This window comes from Protopterus annectens, chromosome 3.part0 (genome assembly GCF_019279795.1).
Source record: "Protopterus annectens isolate FY-2018-M chromosome 3.part0, PAN1.0, whole genome shotgun sequence".
In the NCBI taxonomy this organism is placed as follows: Eukaryota; Metazoa; Chordata; order Ceratodontiformes; family Protopteridae; genus Protopterus; species Protopterus annectens.
Window position 1 is genome coordinate 1,420,606,303 of NC_056731.1, and position 20,000 is coordinate 1,420,626,302.

The following is a 20,000-nucleotide window of genomic DNA, read 5'->3' on the forward strand; positions in this document are numbered from 1 at the left end:
TTTATTTATATATTTGTTTACTGGGGTAAGTTTGTTTGTTTATTTGGAAAAACTAGGAAACGCTGTATAAACTCACCAAACACTCCGAAGCCCAAGTCTCAATTCCACTAAGAATATAAAGTCCAACTCGATATGAATGGAAAATTACAAATTTATTTTTAAGCCGTTAAAACCATACGCTTTTCGTCGGCTAACAGTCCGACTTCTTCAGAAAGAACAAACAAGCAAACAGTGCCTCCCCTTCATTGAGAACATTTAAACAGTTCACTAATTGAGAATAGCAAGTCACATGATTGAACCTCATCTGAATTAAAGTCCCAGCACTAAAAAAGCACTGGGGGAACAATGAACAACTAAATGCTCATGTAATAATAATACAATACCAAGATGTTAAAACCATACTACATGCAAAACAGATTGCCAGATAAAACAGTGTGTGCATACACACTTGACAAATCTAGGACATGTAAATGAATAAAAGTTTTGATTTTAAACATAAAAATTGAATATTTAAAAAAAAAAAAAATTTAAACCATAAAAGTCAGACAGCTGTGTAAACCTCCACTGCCAAGTTTGGAAATTGAAAGATTTGAATGACAGAACTCACTGCCTGTTGTTAAAATGGCCCACGGGGCCAGATAGTCTCACACCAGAAAGGTGGGAAAAAAACTTCTCCTTTGGGAATCTGAAGTAAGACAACTGTATCCATAAGCTGTAAGAAATAATACTGTTACTGTTTCACCAGACGTATGCATATCCTAACTTGAAACTATTATCCTGTGGCAATAACAAGTTGTCAATGTAGCTAATGCACATTGCATTGTAACTCTTCTTGATACTACTACCCCGGTGTAAGTATAAATAACAAACTCAGGGGGTGTAGTTGGTCACTGCCAACCTCCACTCTATTCCATTCTATTGAACCCGCTTCCGAGAAACTAATGCCCCCGAACCCTCTCCACTGTCGCCAGACTAACTAGATGACACTGAATAGTGTCTACTACAAGAACATAGTCCGGTAAGAAGTGGACCAAACTGGCAACACTGTACAATACTTGGAGCCAGTACCTACTGCCCTTGTGTATTCCCTTACTGATTCCTGTAAACCCGCCTAAGTATGTGATCTGGGCTTTTATGTTAGCCGTGTATTGGAAACTGGAATCCTACTGCTAAATAAAAGTAAAAATATAACAACTCAGGTGACATAATCAGGTAAAGGCTCAAATGATGTTCATAACTTAAAATAATAATAAAGGGTGACTATTAATAACAAGAAATATGAAAGACATGTAAAAACCCCTCCAGTGTGGAATGATTTTGCTACAGATCATCTCTTGAGCCTCTAACTTCAGTAAGCAAGCCAGGTTCAAAGAACCATTTAGGCCAAGCACATGACATGCATCCAGCCTTAATTACCACCACAGTTCCCTACTTTCTAAATACAAGGGAGTGTGGCCTCCCCTTGGGTTGGAACTAACCTGGTCGAGAACACTAAATGTGAAACTGTGGCCTAAGTTTTCTATGACATGTTTGGTTAGAGCATTCTCCATTTTGCCTTTTCTGATGGCATACAGATGTTCATATATACGATCTTGTAATCTTCTGTCTGTCTTGCCTACATAGAAAGCGGGACAGCAGACACACTGGGCTAAGTACACTACCTGTGTACTATTACAATTGAATTTGCCTGCCAAGTGGAAGACTACCTCATTGATGGAAAACCTTGACCCTGTTTTTATGTATCCACAGTATCGGCACATGGAGCATTTGTACATGCCCGATCTGTTACTGTGAATCTTTGGTTTTCTTTCTAATATATCCTTGACATTCGAACCTCTCCTATAGACTACCCTGGGGGGGTCCACAAACACCTTACGTGTGGACTCCTCCTGCAGGATCAAGGGCCAGTTCTTCATGACTGTTGTAAAAATGGCTCTGGCATCCATAGTATAAGTTATAATCAAACTTTGGAATGAGTAGGGTGCCTTTTCTATACTCTCTGGTCGTGTTGTCATATTTCCACCCCCCCCCTGAGTAAGGATAGGTTTATAAAAACCTGAGAATCTCTTAGATTGGACCTCTTCCACTAGGTCTGAAACGAGGTCATGTGGGTATCCTCTGCTGATAAAAAGGTTGGCCATGAAATTACATTCCACTAGGAAATCAGGGTCTCTAGATATCATCCGTGCTGCCTGTACAAGTTAGCCTTTGAGAATGGACCTTTTCTGTTTATATGGGTGAGAACTGTCAAAATGAACATAGCTATTAAAAAAGGTGTCTTTTCTGTGTATTTTGGCTACGTAGCTCCTAGAAGTCAAATCCTTCCTTAGATCCACATCCAAGTAGATGATACTGTCCTTAGATGTGCTATGGGTGAATTGTAGAAATTCAGTGGAGGAGCTGAAAAGTTGTACCATAGATCTAACAACATTTTCTCCCCCTCTGGTGATGATAAAAATATCGTCAAGGAACCGAGTGTACATAAGTACAGAGTCCATTGACTGAGCTGTTGTTCATAACAAATTCCCTTTCCCAATAGGCCATTACCATATTGGCCACACTTGCCCCGCAAGGAGAACCCATTGGTACTCCTACTTGTTGAAGATACAATCTATTATTGAAAGAAACGTAATTGTTGGCTAGAATAATATCCAACAATTCACTCACCAATTGGATCTCGGTAGCAGGGGCTAGTTTAAGGGACATCAAGGAAGGGAGCCATTCCAAGGCCACCGAGTGAGGGATGGAAGTATATAAATCCTTTACATTGACAGTTGGAAAATAACTATCCTCACAAAAAGGTGTAGAATTGACCCCGGCTAGAAAAGACCAAGAATCTTTACTAATTTGAGATTCAGTAGCCACATATTTTTTTTAAATGGAATCAACTACTTTGGCAGCAGAGTATGTAATGCTGCCCCTAGCACTTACTAGTGGACGCATGGGGGGATTTAAGAGATTTTTATGAATTTTAGGGGTACCGAAAATTACTGGAACCTTGAATACAGGAAGAGAAATAAAGTTGAATAAATCTATGTCAATGGTTCCATTCAGGAACATATCACTAAAATAAGAAACTACACGGGAATTTCCTATATTAAGCTCACTCCGGGATACCTCGAGGTAACAGTCTGCAGAGAGGATATCCTCCATTCTTCTATTGTAATCTGATTCCTCCATGACCACTAAACCCCCACCCTTGTCAGGTTGCATTACCCTGACTGAAATCAAAACTTTTATTCATTTACATGTCCTAGATTTGTCAAGTGTGTATGCACACATTGTTTTATCAGTGCTTTTTTAGTGCTGAGACTTTAATTCAGATGAGGTTCAATCATGTGACTTGCTACTCTCAATTAGTGAACTGTTTAAATGTACTCAATAAAGGGGAGGCACTGTTTGCTTGTTTGTTCTTTCTGAAGACGTCAGACTGTTAGCCGACGAAAAGCGTATGGTTTTAACGGCTTAAAAATAAATTTGTAATTTTCCATTCACATCGAGTTGGACTTTATATTCTTAGTGGAAGTGAGACTTGGGCTTTGGAGTGTTTGGTGAGTTTATACAGTGTTTGTTTGTTTATTTATATATTAGTTTACTGGGGTACTGCACTGATCAATACTGACCAATTTCAGGTTCAGCCTTGGTAAGATAAGGTTAAAATTAAAAAGTGTGGGGTAGTTTTTATACTAGAAAGAAATATTATGAAAAATTATGGTCTACTGCAGGACCTTGTGCATTTCTGATTAATATGCATTAGGCAACATGGTCTTTGAATATTTTCTACTTGGACATGATTATGCTGTTTTCATTGAGCATGCTTATATAGCAATAACCAATGATGTGGGTGTGGTATATTGAAGATTTACCCACAGTTGGTTTAGTTTAAACAAAGGCAACCGTGGGTAAACCTTCAATAGACCATGGCACGGAGTTGGTTATTGCTATTATACAATGATATTATTTTTTTAAAAATTACTTACTTTACTTAAATAATGTCTTTGTATAATGGTGCCGTTGTGTTTTTCCGCTTTTGCCTTGGTATCCTGGGGCACTGCTGAGGTACTGCATATGCATATGAGACTTGCATTCCCATGCTTTCACATTACACCAGTTCTGTGTGAAGGAAGCAATAGAGAAAGGAATACCTCCATTGCCCCCCCCCCTTTTTTTTTTTTAACTAAAAAAAAAAAAAGACACCTGGAGACTTTTAATGTACAGCAGAGACGAGACAGAGAAAATAAAAGGCTAATCAGGAACGTGTCTTTAATTTTGCATAACGTACCTGATTATCCTTTTATTTTTCGCTGTGCCATCTCTCTTGTTCGTTTGGGACTCCTTTTTTCTGAGCTTATTTAAAAAAAATGAAATAAAATTAAAATTTTTATTGCACATATTAATGGAAAAGAGTCCGGGTGACCGGACTTTTTTCCGCTGGTATATACTCGGATTTACAACAGGTATGTTTGGCTGGGCAGAACAATCAGAGTGCTACTTTTTGAATACTAATAGCCAGTCATTGTATAATAGTGAACATGATATATCCAAATCAGAGAGATGTGGCAAGATTAGACAAAACACCCAACTATTTAACAAAACATGTCATATTTTTGGAGAGGGAGGGAGGGGAGGGGAGGGGAAAGAGAGACACCAACCAAACTCGTCTATTATCTGTTTCACTGCTATTTTGAGTGTAGCTAAAGATTACCTATAGAGTTTACCTATACATTTATTTACAGCTCTGTGTACCTGAAACAGCTTTGAAAGAATCAAAACACTCTTACCTGGTTAGTTAAGTAAAGATAAGCAAAAAAGAAGTTATGTCCTCACTATAACGTTCCATCTGAGTTGTTGCTCTTCATTTGTCTTCAGCCTGTGGGTACTCGGATCCAGCACGGATCCGCCTTTCCAGCATCTGACCTGAGCTCCAAGTTTCTCCCGTACCCATAATGTCCCTGTCTCCCTCCTCCCCTACCCATAATGTCCCTGTCTCCCTCCTCCCTTCAAATCGAGTTTGCTGCCCACCATAGCATCCCAATCTGATCCAAAATCTTACCCCATGACAAGGATCTCCCTAAGCAAGCAGAGCAGAACAAAGGCACACCCATATGGTGACCATTCCTCTTCTGGCCAGACCACCACACAGCCTACACAAGGCAGGGGGAAGGAGGGAGGGATGGCTGAAGACAAATGAAGAGCAACAGCTCAGATGGAACGTTATGGTGAGTACATAACTTCTTTATCTGAAGTTGTTGTCTTCATTTGGTTTTCACCCAAATGAAAGCACTATTCGTTGTGAGTCCAATACCTTCTTTATTGAAAAAAACAGAATTAAGCGCTTTCGTCAGTTAAAACTTGACTTCTTCAGAATTAAACACAAAAACTGAAAAACTGCTTTAATATAAAAACTACTAGTCAATGAGTGGTTCAATATTTTCAAAATTAACACACCCAATAACCTAATTAAAATTTAAAATGCCAGAAGTTAATTTGTAACACCAAGAATAAAAACAATAAAATTCCATATATCTTCATTATAATTGTATCGTACATAAAAAGAAAGAGCATAAATTTCAAAATAAATATTGTATATATACAAATTTTACTGTTCATCTTTTACTTAAACTTGTTCTGCCCTTTCCTTTAAGATAGGTGCCAAATTCAAATGTTCATTTAAGCCAGGGGGACAGTTTGCTGCAAGTCTAAGTTGCCACATCAATTCTTTTTTCAATAATGTATTTTGCCAATCTCCACCTCTGTCTTCCAAATGAACTAAATCTAAAATGGCGAAATGAAAACCTATATAATTATTGCATATTGTGCTATGTTTGTACAAAGCATTTGTAACTTTTTTATTTTTTATATCGTACAAGTGCTCATAAATTCTTGTTTTAAGAAGTCTCTCAGTCTTCCCTATATAGTAGGAAGTACAAGTGTCACATGTAGTAATATAAACTAACTTGCTAGAAAACAATTACCTCTCCTAGGGTAAACTATACTGTTGTTCTGATTTTTCAAACTAATCTTAATATCCTGTGAAACATAAGGACAATATTTACATCTCCCACAACGTCTAGTACCATTGTTAGTAGTTACATCTGCTGCAAAACATTTTGATCCACTTTCTAAAATCCTTTTCACATTAAACCCAATTTTTGTAGTAAACATTGGTTTCTCACCCAAAACTTGGTATTTATCACAGTCAACTTTAAATATGCTCCAATTTTTATACAATACATCTTTAACTTGTTGATATAGGGGGCTATACTGTAAAATGCAAGTGTGTTCAAATTTAATTTCTTTAGATTCTCTGACATTCTTCCCAAAATGTGGATTTTTATTTAATCCTTTACCTAATAAAGGGGTATATTTCTTTCCCCATTCAAGATATACTTCATTTAGAATTTTTTCCACCAAACCAGTGGGGTAACCCCTTTCCAAAAACATGTTTTTTAGATGTTCAAACTCAGGTCGGAGATCTTCCAAGGAAGATGTCATTCTGGTTACCCTGATTGCTTGACCCCTAATTATACTTTTCTTTTGGCAAAAAGGATGATGACTGTTAAAATGTAAATAGTTGTTACAAAAAGTGAAAACGGAGAGGGCGACTTATCCAACGGGCGCCCAGTCAATTCTATCATCAAAACAGGTACTAAATCATCTAATAATCAGCATATCAATGCGTGTTGTTGTTGCAAGAGCAATGGAACTAACCTTAACAGGAATAAAGTGAGGAATTGTGAACTGTCTTCTACTGGTGTCATGAACCGTGATATAAATATACAAAATGGCACCTTTAAACAATTCAATTATGGGGATATTATTAAAAAACATTATTCTTTTTCTAGGTCAGCTTGTATTGATTCAAACTATTCAAAAGGAAAAAAATCAGACTTTTCACTTTAAATCATTGAAAGACATGATTTTTATTTTTGAGAAAAGACTGTTGAAGTACAAGCTTTGTCAAATAGAAATTTGTTATTTGAATGAATGTTTAAAGAAAAAAGTTGTGCCACAAGGGCTGAGAATTTTTAAGTTTCCTTTTGGTATTTATTACAACAAGGAAAATGTTTGTGAGTTAACAACTGTTTGATAAATGGGGGCTTGAATTGATTATGAAAACTTGTTTCATTTTATGAGAAAATGGAAGTTGAATTACAAAGGGAGGTAGAAAACTTGAATCAGATGATTGTAACTGATTTATTGTTTGAACAACATCAGGGCTTGTATAATAAAATTTTAAACAGGGTGGATAGAAAATGTGATGGGACATTTAACAAGAAAGTAAAAAAGCTGGCTCGAGATTTAAAACAGTATCAGAGTGGTAGAATATATCCTACTGAAAAACTTGTTTACAATCAAGGGAACACTGATGTCCTATCTTCCTTCAGGTCAGTTAATGAACATATTCTGGGTCCCACAGACTTAGAAATTACAGGGGTGGAAGAAAATAGTTTTGAAAGGGAGGAACAACTACCTTTTGAATATCAGGATTTTCCTTTACCTCGACGCTCAAAAAGAATAGCGAATCGCAAACAAGCGACTTACAACAAGGTGGCCCCAAGGTGGTAGGGACCCCCATTTCGAATAAGAAGCCTTGTAACAAGCCAGTACAAAATGTTTTGAATGGTTTTAACATTTACAACTATACAGATAAAAAAATTTCACCAGAATACTTTTCCCTTTTTTCCAAAGGCTTCAAATTTGTACCTACAAAAATTCCGGACATTGCTGACACATTAGTTGATATTCAACTTTATATGAGAAAGTTGAATTTACAATTATTGCATTCTAAGGCGAAAGTGGAAACAGATTCTTCTAAAGAAGTGTGTAAAAAAAGAAGTATGTTTAATCCCCCTTTAGATCCATTAATTAATATATTTGAGAAGGTAGTCAAGGATGACATATATAAAATTTGGGGCAAACAAAAGAGGATTTTTTATAACCTTAGTAACACAGAAAGAATTTTGTTACAAAATTTAAGAAATGACAAAAGCATACGTATAATGGCACCAGATAAAGGGGGTGGTATTGTTTTATTTAACAGTACTGATTATACCAATATTATGTAGGGAATTCTATTTAATGTCAACAACTACTCCATATGTTCAAAACATCAAATTCATATAGCATATCAGGGAATTGATAGTTTTCTGTATGAATACCTTATGCATCAAAGAATTACAGGGGTAGTTTATGATTTTTTAACCAACAGACATCCTAGAATCCCTGGCATATTTGGTATACCCAAAGTACACAAAAACTTGGAACACCCACCATTCAGACCTACTGTAGCAGCTACTGGGTCCAAAATGCACAATTTGTCGGTATATGTGGACAGGAAGATTAAACATGTTGTGGAAATGTGTCCACATCTAGTCAATGACTTCTGGGATTTTCTTGGTCAACTAGGTAGCCATATATGGAATGCTGAAGGTTATCTTGTTACCATTGATGTAGTGGACTTGTTTACTTGTATTCTTAAACAAGAAGGGTTAGGTTATTTTGAAGAGACTTTATACAATTTGTCCACTATGGATGGTGATGAAATTAAGCTTATTTGTGAAATGATGGAGCTTATATTGGACAATAATTACCTCTTCTTTGAGGGGGAGTATTTCCAGCAAGTCAGAGGGGTGGCAATGGGCGCTGCCTGCGCTTCAACCTATGCAAACATAGTTTTATTAGGTTGGGAGAGAGAACATGTGTTTGGAAGTAAATATTTTGACTACATAAATTACTATTGTAGGTTTTTGGATGACATTTTTATTTTTTGGAAGGGAACAGCTGAAACTATTCCTTTGTTCATTCAACATCTCAATAGTGATCGTGGCCGCCATGGACCCTAACACCTGTAATACCAATTCCGGTGTTGGTGATTGAGCTTGAAGAATACAATGGGCATGTAGTTTCAGAGACTGGATTCTCTCTGAGGTTAGGAAGACTATGGTTTGAATAGTGTCTAACTGAGCTCTGATAAAATCTTGCACTTGAACCGGGGTTAGTGAAGATTTGTTGAGATTGATGGTTATGCCCAATTGGTGGGCTAAGTGAAGCAGGGAATCCCTCGCCTGGAAAAGTTGATGCCTGGAAGGGGCAGCAAGGAGCCAGTCATCCAGGTAGGGGAAGACCTGGAATCTCTGTAGTCTGTGTTGAGCCGCTACCACTGCCATCATTTTGGTGAACACCCTGGGGCTGTGGTGAGACCAAATGGGAGCGCTCTGAACTGGTAATGACTGGCTCCCAGCCGGAAGCAGAGGAAGCTTCAAAAGCACCTGTCCATTTTGATGTGGTAGTATGCATCCTGAAGGTCGACTGAGCACATCCAATCACTCTCCTGCAGAAAGGGCAAGATAGATTGAAGAGTAACCATCCAGAATTTTGTCTTGGAAACTGACAGATTTAAGATGGACAGATCCAGAATGGGTCTTAATTCCCCCGTCTTCTTTGGCATCAAAACGAATGTGGAATAAATGCCTAATTCGGTCTGGTCTTGGGGGACGGGTTGGACGACTCACTTTTCTAGCAGATTTGCAATTTTCCAGTGCTGCTTCCTCCCTTTGCGTGGATGGAATGTCTGGGAAGTTTGTGGGTGGGAGAGGTAACTGGTTGAAAGGGATAGAATACCCTCTGGATATAATATGCAATACCCAACTGTCATTCCTGATAGACTCCCAGGCTGCTGGGTGTAGCAAGAGGCAACCTCAACTGCCTCCAGAGCTGAGCAGTCGGGCAATCCTTCAGGGCTGCTGCGCAGCTCTGTCAAAGAAAGGCTCGAGACCCCAGATTCCTCAGACCCCCTTTGCCTTGGGCCGGCATCTAGTGAATCCCCCTCTGCCTCTAGGGGAAGGTGAGTCCTGAGTGTCCTGGGAGTAGCTCTGAGACTTTCGGAACCACATCTTGTTCGCCCCCCACAGATTCCTCAAAAATGTTCGTTTGGGGGTGGAGAAGCAGATCCCCACAGCAGACAGAGTCTTCCTGTCCTCCTCCCTCTGGACAAGAGTGTGATGTACCGACTTTCCAAAAACAGTGGAACCGTCGTACGGGGCATTAGTAAAGGACACCTGAAAGGGTTCAGAAAAGGCACAGAGTCGGAGCCAGGACTGGCGCCTGATGGCAACGCCTGTCCCGGCAGTTCTAGCGGTGCCCTCATTAGCATGAGAGAGAAGCCGCATACAGGTGTTCGCAATCTATGTGTGGGTGGCTATGCGAGAAGAGAAAATCTTCTGGTCCTCTGCCATCATGGACTCTGGGGCAGACCCAGCGATCTCCTTGACAAAGTCTCGCTGGGGTCTAATTATGTTTGTCATGTAATTCAGTGCCTGTACCAAAAATGCAGCTGGAGCATACACCTGCTTCCCAAAGCAATCCATTATCCTGGACTCAGTCTGGCGGATGGACACTGGAGATCTCCTGCGCGAGCTCCTTCTTAATGGCCACTGCCACTAACATGGTATCTATGGGGGATCCCTTGGTCCAGTGAGTCCTATTGGAGGGAGCACTCAAGACCTTGTCGGGGCATTTGCGGATTGGCTCCACCATGTCCGGTTCCTTCCGTGCCTGAGATGTAATTAGATCTACCAGTGGATCCGTGGGAGAGGGACACCCAGGGTGTAGAGGGTCCTGCACCAAACACCTCCAGGAAGACGGATTCATCCAATTTGGGATTCTGGGCAGACCAAACCCCTTGCTGATGAAGGATCTCCACGATGTCCAAGGAGACATCCTCGGGGGTTGACCGGGGGGGGGGGGACCCTGCCCTTCCTCCAAATTGGTGTCCTCAGTGAAGGACTCCTGTGGGGAGTCAATGTGTCTACTTTTGCACGTATGTTTTTGATGCACCTTCTCAGGGGGAGTTTCTGGGGAGGACTCGAAAACGTCTGGCTGCTCCCATGTGGGAGCTCCCTGGGGCGGAGAGGCAGCAGGATGGTGGAATCCATACCAGAAACAGAGCCAGGGCGGTCACCAAAGATGACATAGTCACGTGTCTCATTGGTATCGAGAGAACTTTCTCCACTACGTCGAAGGCAGAAGGAGAGTGAACTGTCTGAGAAGAGAGTACAGACGGGTCTGCCACCCTCTGGATCAATGGGGGGGAGTCAGAGCTGAACCTCTAGGCGCTGAGACTCCGATTGGAAGGCTCTGCTCTGAAAGGCTCAAAGCCAATACCATCCCCTCAGATACGGTGCCAAGGTTGTAGCTTTGAGAGCCGGATGGATCTGACCTACTCAAGGTAATGGCTGAAGTCGAGGTACAAGGTACCATCGCCGCCAACCCCTCGAAGCCAAGAATCCTTATACCCGAAGGCTCCGAAACTGGGGGGCGGATCAGAGAAGGAGTAATTGATAGGAACGCAGAGTGCATGCCCTCCTCTCCAGAGGGAGAGGAGGCAGGCAAGACTCCCATCTGTTATCTGAATGCAGATAAATTTCCACATCATCCTGTCCACCTCCGCTTTGGAAAGGCTGTGGGCGAATCGGGACGAAGAGGCCACTGATACCAGCCTGGAGGGTCGGTGAGGTGAAGCCAGGGGTCGTTGAACAGATCAAAAGCTCCTCTGGCCCCGGGGAGAAGCGACGGGAATGAAGTCGGGGAGACTTCGGTCGTGGGGTGGAGCAGACCTTGGCTGGAGGACCAGCGGAGGCCGAATGATCAGGGGATCGCTTCCAAGGCCTGTCCCTGTGTTTATGTTTGTCCCCGTCCCTGGAAGTCTTGGCAGGAGGTTGAGTCCCAGAGGCCGGGGCGCAGACAAAAGAAGCAGTAGTAGTTGGGATTGAGGAAGCTTGGGCGCGGGCGGCAGGAGGGGGAAGAAGGCCTTTTAAAATTAGCTTGTTCCTCCTGTCCTTCAACGTGTGGGGGTTGAAGCCCACGCAGATGGAACAGGAGGACTCAAGAAGGCAGAACCCTAAGCATACTATGCATAGAGTGTGGCCATCAGCTGGGGAGAGCTTACGGCCACACTCCATGCATTTTCTAAAGCCTGGTTTGGGGGTCTCAGACAGAGTCATAGCAGAGAGGCCCAACCAGAACATACTCGCACACACACACTTCAGAAAGATGATAGAAACAAGGGCCTTTTTTTTTTTTTAACCAATGAACAGCGCAAGGGTGGGAAGGATAGGAAAGAGAGAAATCTAAGTAGGAAGGTAGAAAACTCACAAAAATATAGTCGCTTACCCAAATAGAAGCTCAGAGCAGTGGATCACGAAGCTTATCGTAGCGGAGCAAACGAGATCTGAAGGGAGGAAGGAGACAGGGGGATTATGGCTAGGGTAGAAGCTTGGAGCTTGGATCAGATGCTGGAAAGGTGGTCGAGTCAGATCCGGCACCCACAGGTTGAAGACCAAATGAAGACAACAGCTTCAGATAAAAAAGGTTTTTTCATAGTTCTATAACAAAGTTATACAAGATACACACCGTAACAAGGGATCAATCACAAGAATAACTCCTGCAAAAAATCCCTACCATAGGAGTTAACATTATGAATGTATAACTCCCCCCCCTCCAGTATCCGAACTTGTTCCACTGTCCAATTAAAAGACAGTCACACACCAGTGTTACGCAAGTTTGTGTATTATTGGTGTTCCCACATGTGCTCTACACTTCTGTTTTTCTGTCTGAGAAAGGAATGTCACTGGCCTCAAGGAGGAAGATGGCATGGTGATAATCCCTATCGGGGGCAGGCTCAGTACACAGTGAAGGCAGCTACTCATAAGAGGAGCAGGCCAGACTACAGCTTGGGCCAGTGGGCAAACACATTCTGGCATACAGAACCAATTCCCACTCAAAATAGCAATGAGATGGAAGTGCCTACTTCCCACTCCCAGGGCACCAGAAAAAGAACAACTTACCCATCTCAATCCACAGAACTAGACCCTGTGGTAGGCATTCACCCTCAAAAGAACACTGCAATGCACTTGGGAGTGAGGGGCACCCTTATTACATTGAGTTTTCACCTCCATAAGGAGCCAAGAGAAGCACCAGAACACAGGTAAAAATGTGTTAGTAACTGGGAAAAGTGAAAGTCCATAGAAGGCCTCCCGTATGGGGTAAGAAGGGCCACACCCTTCAGCTGGCCCCAGTGGTTACAGCAACTAAAAGATATGAAGCTGCTGAGATTTTCTTCAGATGAAATTTGGGAAAAAGAGCTCAACAGATAGGACCGCATGTCAACAGAAGGCCCAAATGGTAGTGGTGGGGTGTTATAAGAATATGAACAGAAGACCTCCCTAAGCAGTTTCTCATCCCAACCAGAGTGAGTTGCCATCTTGCCTCCAATCCACAACCAAACTCAGAACCTCCCCCAACGCTCAAAATGAGATATAACCCTCAAGGGTCTGTAATAACCTTTCATGCCCGCAATAAGCTGACCTACAGGATAATCAGTATTAGTCTTTCCATATGATGAAATGCTCCACTTGAACCAAAGCAGCAGTTTCTCTGTAGCTAGCTACTCCGCCCCCCCACAGCTCTGGGCCCCGCCAAAAGTGAGCAAGCCCCAGTAGACAAGACTTAGGTCAAACAAAGCAAAGGAAACCAAGACACCTTTCAGAAAGAAAAGAGGGACAACACCAAGATGACCAGAGGGAAGTTTTCACAACCTCCAAAGATAAACAAAGAGCTCATCCTCCATAGTCTTCCAATGGAGCAAAGGAGGACAGAACATCATTGTTTAAGTAAACTAAGACATGGAAGCTCTAGCAGCAGGGACACCAAAGTAAGAATCCTACACCCTAAAGACTTCATGAACTCATGGCTGCTTTGTAAGGGTTCAAGATTCCCTGCAGTATGAACAGGAAGGACTCTATGATGCCCCATCCTCTGAGGCCTAATCTTGACTTTCCCTAAAGGCTGCTCCATGGGATTGGGGAGGGGGGCAGCCTTAGGAATGAGAAGTACTGCAATTACTCCAACTAGAAGCCAAACACTACTGTGAGGGACAAGTGCTCCTGAAAGGTGGAGGAAGCAGCCTCAAGTCCTCCTCTACCTGGAAGCTAACAAACCACTTGCTGGGCCAAGAAAAGAAGGGGTGACCCTATGTGGAACAGTTTCACTTTGGAATACAACAATGTTAAGACCAATACCTGTTCAAAATCCAATATTAAGCATCAGAACACACAGCAAATATTTTTCTAATCTTAAAATACAGAATACAGAACAGTTGGACTTTTCATCACACACTATCAAGACGTGCCTTTCCTTACAATGACAGAAGTTTCTGAACACGCATCTTCTGATTTGCACAAACACAGTACTATTGCTAAGTTTATAGCAGTTTTCACCATCACCCGCTTTTCACAAGAACTATCCAACAGGCTTTCTTATCACCTTCTCTACTAAACAATCCCCTTACCTGCATGATTTTCAGAAAGAGCACACACCTGTTTCAGGGAAATTACTATTTTTCAAATGAATCTTAATTTGCTCAGCAATTAGTTTCATTTCACAAACAAATCTACTAAAGTTGTTTTGTAAAACAGTCCCAGAGTTGCTTGCATAATTTTCACAAAGACCACACAACTGCTTCAAGACAATCCCCCGGATTTACTAACCTTCCGTGCAGGACTAAGTTAGTGCTGCACGGAAGTGGCCGTTTAGGAGCAGGACGGCAGCGCACCATGCATATTAATGAAGGCGCACTGCCTGAGCTCCTAATCTTACATGGAACATGTAAGAGTGCAGGGGGCATGTCTGAGAGCAGAGCTCTCAGAATATACATGCCCCTGCAATGAAGAACAGCAAACAAGTCCCAAAAGAATGAGTGAGACCGCTCATAGGTGTATGCATACCCCCAACAACATCCCCCATGTGTACAAGAACTATACTTAAAACAACAAATATAAAAAGTGTTTTTTTATGAAACAGATTAAATTTAACCATAGGTGTGCAGGTTTGCCCATCGCTTAGCTATGGTTAATGCAGCTTAAATGGCAGAAGAGTATAAAAAGCAAGACATATGCAAATGGTGCAGTACAGCAATAGTGCAGTGGGGTAGAGCATTCGCCTTACGAGCAGTCATTCCTGGTTCGAGTACCACTGCAGCACATACCATTTTCCATGTCAATTCACTTTATGACCAATATTTTTAGTTGCATAACCTACTAAATAACATATTTGTGAACTGGAGTACTGCATTAAATGCAGCTGTGAGGTGTCAGTGTCATAATGTTGCAAAGTCCACAGATAACCACACGTGCCCCATACAGTACATGTACACAAGAATCAGGGATACAAATGGAAGGTAAAGTGTGTAATGAATGATAACTCCACACAGCTTCCAAATCCCCCACCTTCCCAAGAACCATTAGACATTACTGTCTAAATCAGTGCAGTGGTAAGCGGGAGTAAGCACTAGTAAGCAAGTGTAAGCAATATTAAGCAGTAGTAAGCGGTAGTAAGAATATTTAAGAACTAGTATGCAGGTGTACGCCCGTTTGCGCTGGGGTAAGCAATGCGCACACAGGTTAAGCAATAGTGAAGCTAGCTCTCGGTAAGCATATTTAACTGAAGGTTAGCATAGCTTACCCTCGCGCAGACCCGCTTACAAGTGCTTAAAAGTGCCTTAATCACTCTGTATGCAACAGCCGCTGTTCTGGCCAGAAACAAAATGAACAGCCTTTGCAGGTCTTGAACCCAGGTCCCTGTACAATACAGTCGCAGTAGTTAACCACTAAGCCATCACAGCAGTACATAAGACTGAGGTATCACCAAACAAATCCTCACTATAGGAAAATCAAACTAAACATGTGAAAACAATTTACAAACAGTCTTATGTTGTATAACCTACTACATAACATAAATATGTGAACTGGAGTACTGCAGTAAGCCAAGATGTGAGGTGTAATTGTAATAAAGTGTTGAAGTCCCCTAATAAACACAAGGACCCCATACAGTGTACATACACATAAATCATGGATACCAGACACATATATAACATGTAATGAATAAATCAATGCCAAAAAGCAAATATAATGCAAATTAAATATTAAGCAACACTAAGCATTGCAGAGCCCAGCTTAGTAGGTGTAAGCAATGTGTAGGCCAGCTAACTCAATTTGCCCATTGGTATACTCCTTTAAACAATGCCAACCTTAGGTAAGCAGGTTTGCACACAGCTTAGCCCTTTCAAAACCATCCAATCACGGCAAAGTGTGGGAAATCGGCCCTATTTAAACCCAACAGGTGGGAATACATCTCATAACTGATTGTAGCTTCCCCTTGCAGGCACTATGTCTGGAATGGGAGAGGGGTGTGCGCATTCCGGCGCAGTGCTGGGGCATCCAGGAGTCCAGAGTCATGGCAGGACTCCTTGTCAAAGACCATGATCAGATACTGCTGCAGTACCAGGGTTCCCAGTATAAAGCGGAAACCTGGGACCGTCTCGCCCGTGACCTCACCAGTTCCACTGGCATACCTCGAATTGTTGAGCAGGTCAGGCATCACTATGCCAACCTGAAGCGGCAAAAGGAGGATCTCTTGGATCAGTGGATCCAAGAGGTTAGGATGACAGAGGAGGTCCCAGCTATGTGTAAGTATCACTCCACTACCTGTTTAATAACTGCCAGCTCATGTATATTATGGATAGGTATGGCTAAATAATCCTCTTATGTCCTTCACAGTGGGAAATGAGTGGGCTGCGAACCTGAAGGCCCATGGATGTCATTTGGAGAGGTTGTGACGCGAGGTAGGTTAGTTATACTCTTGCATGTAGTGTCATAGGAAATAAATCTAAAAGTATTAGTAAGTTAATTGCCTGTACAAAACCTATAGTGTTTAAGGCAAGTACTGCATACACCAGGGAATATGGCAGGAAGAGTCTCATATAGGTTGTATGAAAATAAAAGCATAGCAGCCTGCCAGTAAAGGTCTGACTGCTAGACTGCATGTGTTTACTTTGGAATCATATGGTAATGTTGATTTCCAATCACTTAATAGTACTGTTCTATTAAGCACTGTTACCCACACTGTGGGACATAAATAAAATGGGTAGGAATGTCTGTATATGACTGGTGTAATCCCCAGAGGTCATGTAGTACAACTGAGGGAGACATAGAAAACAGTGAAAAGACAGACAACAAAATCCAAACAGCACATGAATCTGAGACATGAACTGTTGTATTTTTAGCACACACAGCCATGGTTCGAATCTTGGGAGTGATAGTAGTCTGCATACAGAATCATACCCTACAACTGTACAGATATGTCCAGAATGTCCAGTAAATTGGTCCATATCTGCTGCCTGTCACTCTGTCCCCCTAGGAAATCAGTGGGATGATCCCAAATGTATAGGCTGCAAACAAGAAATACAACTGATTGTCACACATGTATAAGAACAAACCTGTCACACTAGCAACTCCCCAAAATGTTATAAGAGTAATAAGCCAAGTATGTCCCATCTACACCCCATGTTGTCAAGCTGTGACCAGAGTGTGTACAGTAACAGAGTGAGATGCATGTGCATAATACTAATGTGTAATCTGGTAATTTGTGTGGCAACATTCAGGTAGTGCTAACAAACATTTCTCCCACAGGTACGTCAGATACGAACACTGTGCCTAGAAATGAAAGAATGATAACTTGTACTGGTACTGTTTACTCTGGTATTGTATGGCATTGTGAGTGTTGCAGTTGCTCTGAATAATAAGGTATCAGACATCACTGTCACCCACACTGTGCTACATAACATAACTGTCTAGGAAATCCTGTATAAGAGTGTTGTAAGTCACTCAAGGTTTAAGAGGGCAAAAGTCTAAATATGTCCCGGTTCACCTGCATGTGGTCAAGACATGGCCAGAGTCCGTGCAAAAAGAGATGGACAGGTATGTGCATAGCATCAACCTGGAATCTGGGAGTATGTGTAGAAACAGTTAGTGTTAAACAATTCCTCCACAGATATACCAGGTAAGAGGTGTATACCGCAGGTAAAACCAGTTCATGTATATAGTTGTCGACAGCCATACCACTGTCCTAAGTAAGGCAATAGGGTAGTGTACTAATACTTGTAAGGTACAGATAACAGCACTGACTAGGAAAGTAATGCAAACTACAGGAATATACTACTTGTATACTACTTGTTAATTGACATCTCCCCCCCCCCTACTATATCTGCAACAATAAACTAAATACCCAACACAATTGGTATGTGTGACTTAACTGTAATGTTGGGACATATGTCCTATTGTTTTATAATTATTTAAATCTGTTTCTATGCATGTGCTATGTTGAAATACTCCCATACTGGTGGCATGGTGCCATCAATGTACCTGCATGCTGTTGTAATTAGCACTGTGGTCCCATATATGCATGTATTCTGTTTGCTATGCAACTGTTTCATATCTGGTGTCTGGGTTAATGGGAATATCTATGCATGCTGTTATACCTAATCCTAGAAAGTGTTGACTATTACTAACCCACATATGTTGATAAAACAAGCACCATAGCACGTATGGGAATGCGGGTCCCAGCGGACCCGCCTGTCCCACCTCAACTGGCCGTGGCACCGGGCACCAGCACGTCTGGGGCCCAACCCGGGACCTCCTTGTACATTGGTCCTGCACCAACTTCGGGTGGAACCACCTCAGGGGATGGGTCTCACCTCCCCAGTGGGTGCAGGCATGGACAGGAACCTGTCACCCGTTGCCAGGTCTGGGTCGTGGTGCTTAGTGAGCTCAACCAGCAGTTTGGAGATCTGCTACGCCAGATCGAGGGCCACATGTTGCGACTAGAGGGTCAGCCTGGCTCTCCGACTCAGCCCCCAGCACAGCCATCTTCGGGGCTGTGAAGGTGCAGTGGTGACTGCCCATGGGTGGGGACATCAGTCCCACTGTTTCCACTATTGGGGGCTCATGGTCTTCCAATTTCCCAACACCCTTCCCCCATCAAGATGTTTACCCCCCCACTTCATATACCGCCCCTGTATGCGTCTTGTATGTCTTGTCTATTAACCTACACAACCTAACTCCCCAAATATACCTACTATCCCTCCCCAACATTCCACTCTCACCTGAAAAAAAAAGGGCAATCTGTTCCCAAAAAATCTCACCCATACGATATCACCCATACATAGCTATCCATTTTGTACACGTGTCCACTGGACACATGTATTCTGGTCTAATTAGCTTCACAATATATTATTGTTGTCCTCACCCCTCTCACAGTGGTTTGAGTGTTCAAATCTACCTCCAAATACAGTGTACATGCACAACTGTTGCTGTAGAAGAAATGGGCAGCTATGGACCTTCCCTATACCCTTCCTGCACATCCCTAGCTATTTTCCCTCTTTGTGCCCCTTTTTCACCACTTTCCTATCAACCCTTTTTTCTTTTCTTTTAAAGATATTAGCTCGGGGATAAACGGGAGAAAGCACTTTTAAGCAGCAGTAAGTGGGTTTAAGCCTGTTTGCACGGAGGTAAGCAATACCTACACAAGTTAAGCAACTTAAAAGCTAAATCTGTATAAGAAAGTGTAACCGGAAGTTAGCAGTGCTTACCTCCATGCAAACCTGCGCAAACCCGGTTACAACTGCTTAAAAGTGCCTTAATCACTGTGTATCCAACAGCTCTTGTTCTGCCCAGCAACAAAATAAACACCCTTTGCAAGGATCGAACCCAGGACAGTGCACACCATAGCCAAAGTGATTTACCACTAAGCCATGTCAGATATACATAACCCTGATGTTTTCACAAACGTATCATCCAGCATAGTCATTCAACAATACAGGAAATGTATTTATACATGTAGATGTATGTGTGCATGCATATATATTTATAGCTAAATAGATATATACATATCTATATATGTAGATATAAACATGTATATAAATATAAACATGCATACATCTATAGAAACATATGTCTATATATATATATATATATATATATATATATATATATATATATATATATATATATATATACACACGTATCTATGTATATATATGTAAATATATATGTAAATATATATATATATATATATATATATATATACATGTAAGCATAAATATA

General features: G+C 41.6%; 1 protein-coding gene across 1 annotated transcript in view; it reads right to left on the bottom strand.

Moving 5' to 3' along the window:
• Positions 1-20,000, bottom strand: part of LOC122796759 (syndecan binding protein) — a 925,087-nt gene that overhangs the window by 534,603 nt on the left and 370,484 nt on the right. The gene's annotated exons all lie outside the window — the stretch shown is intronic.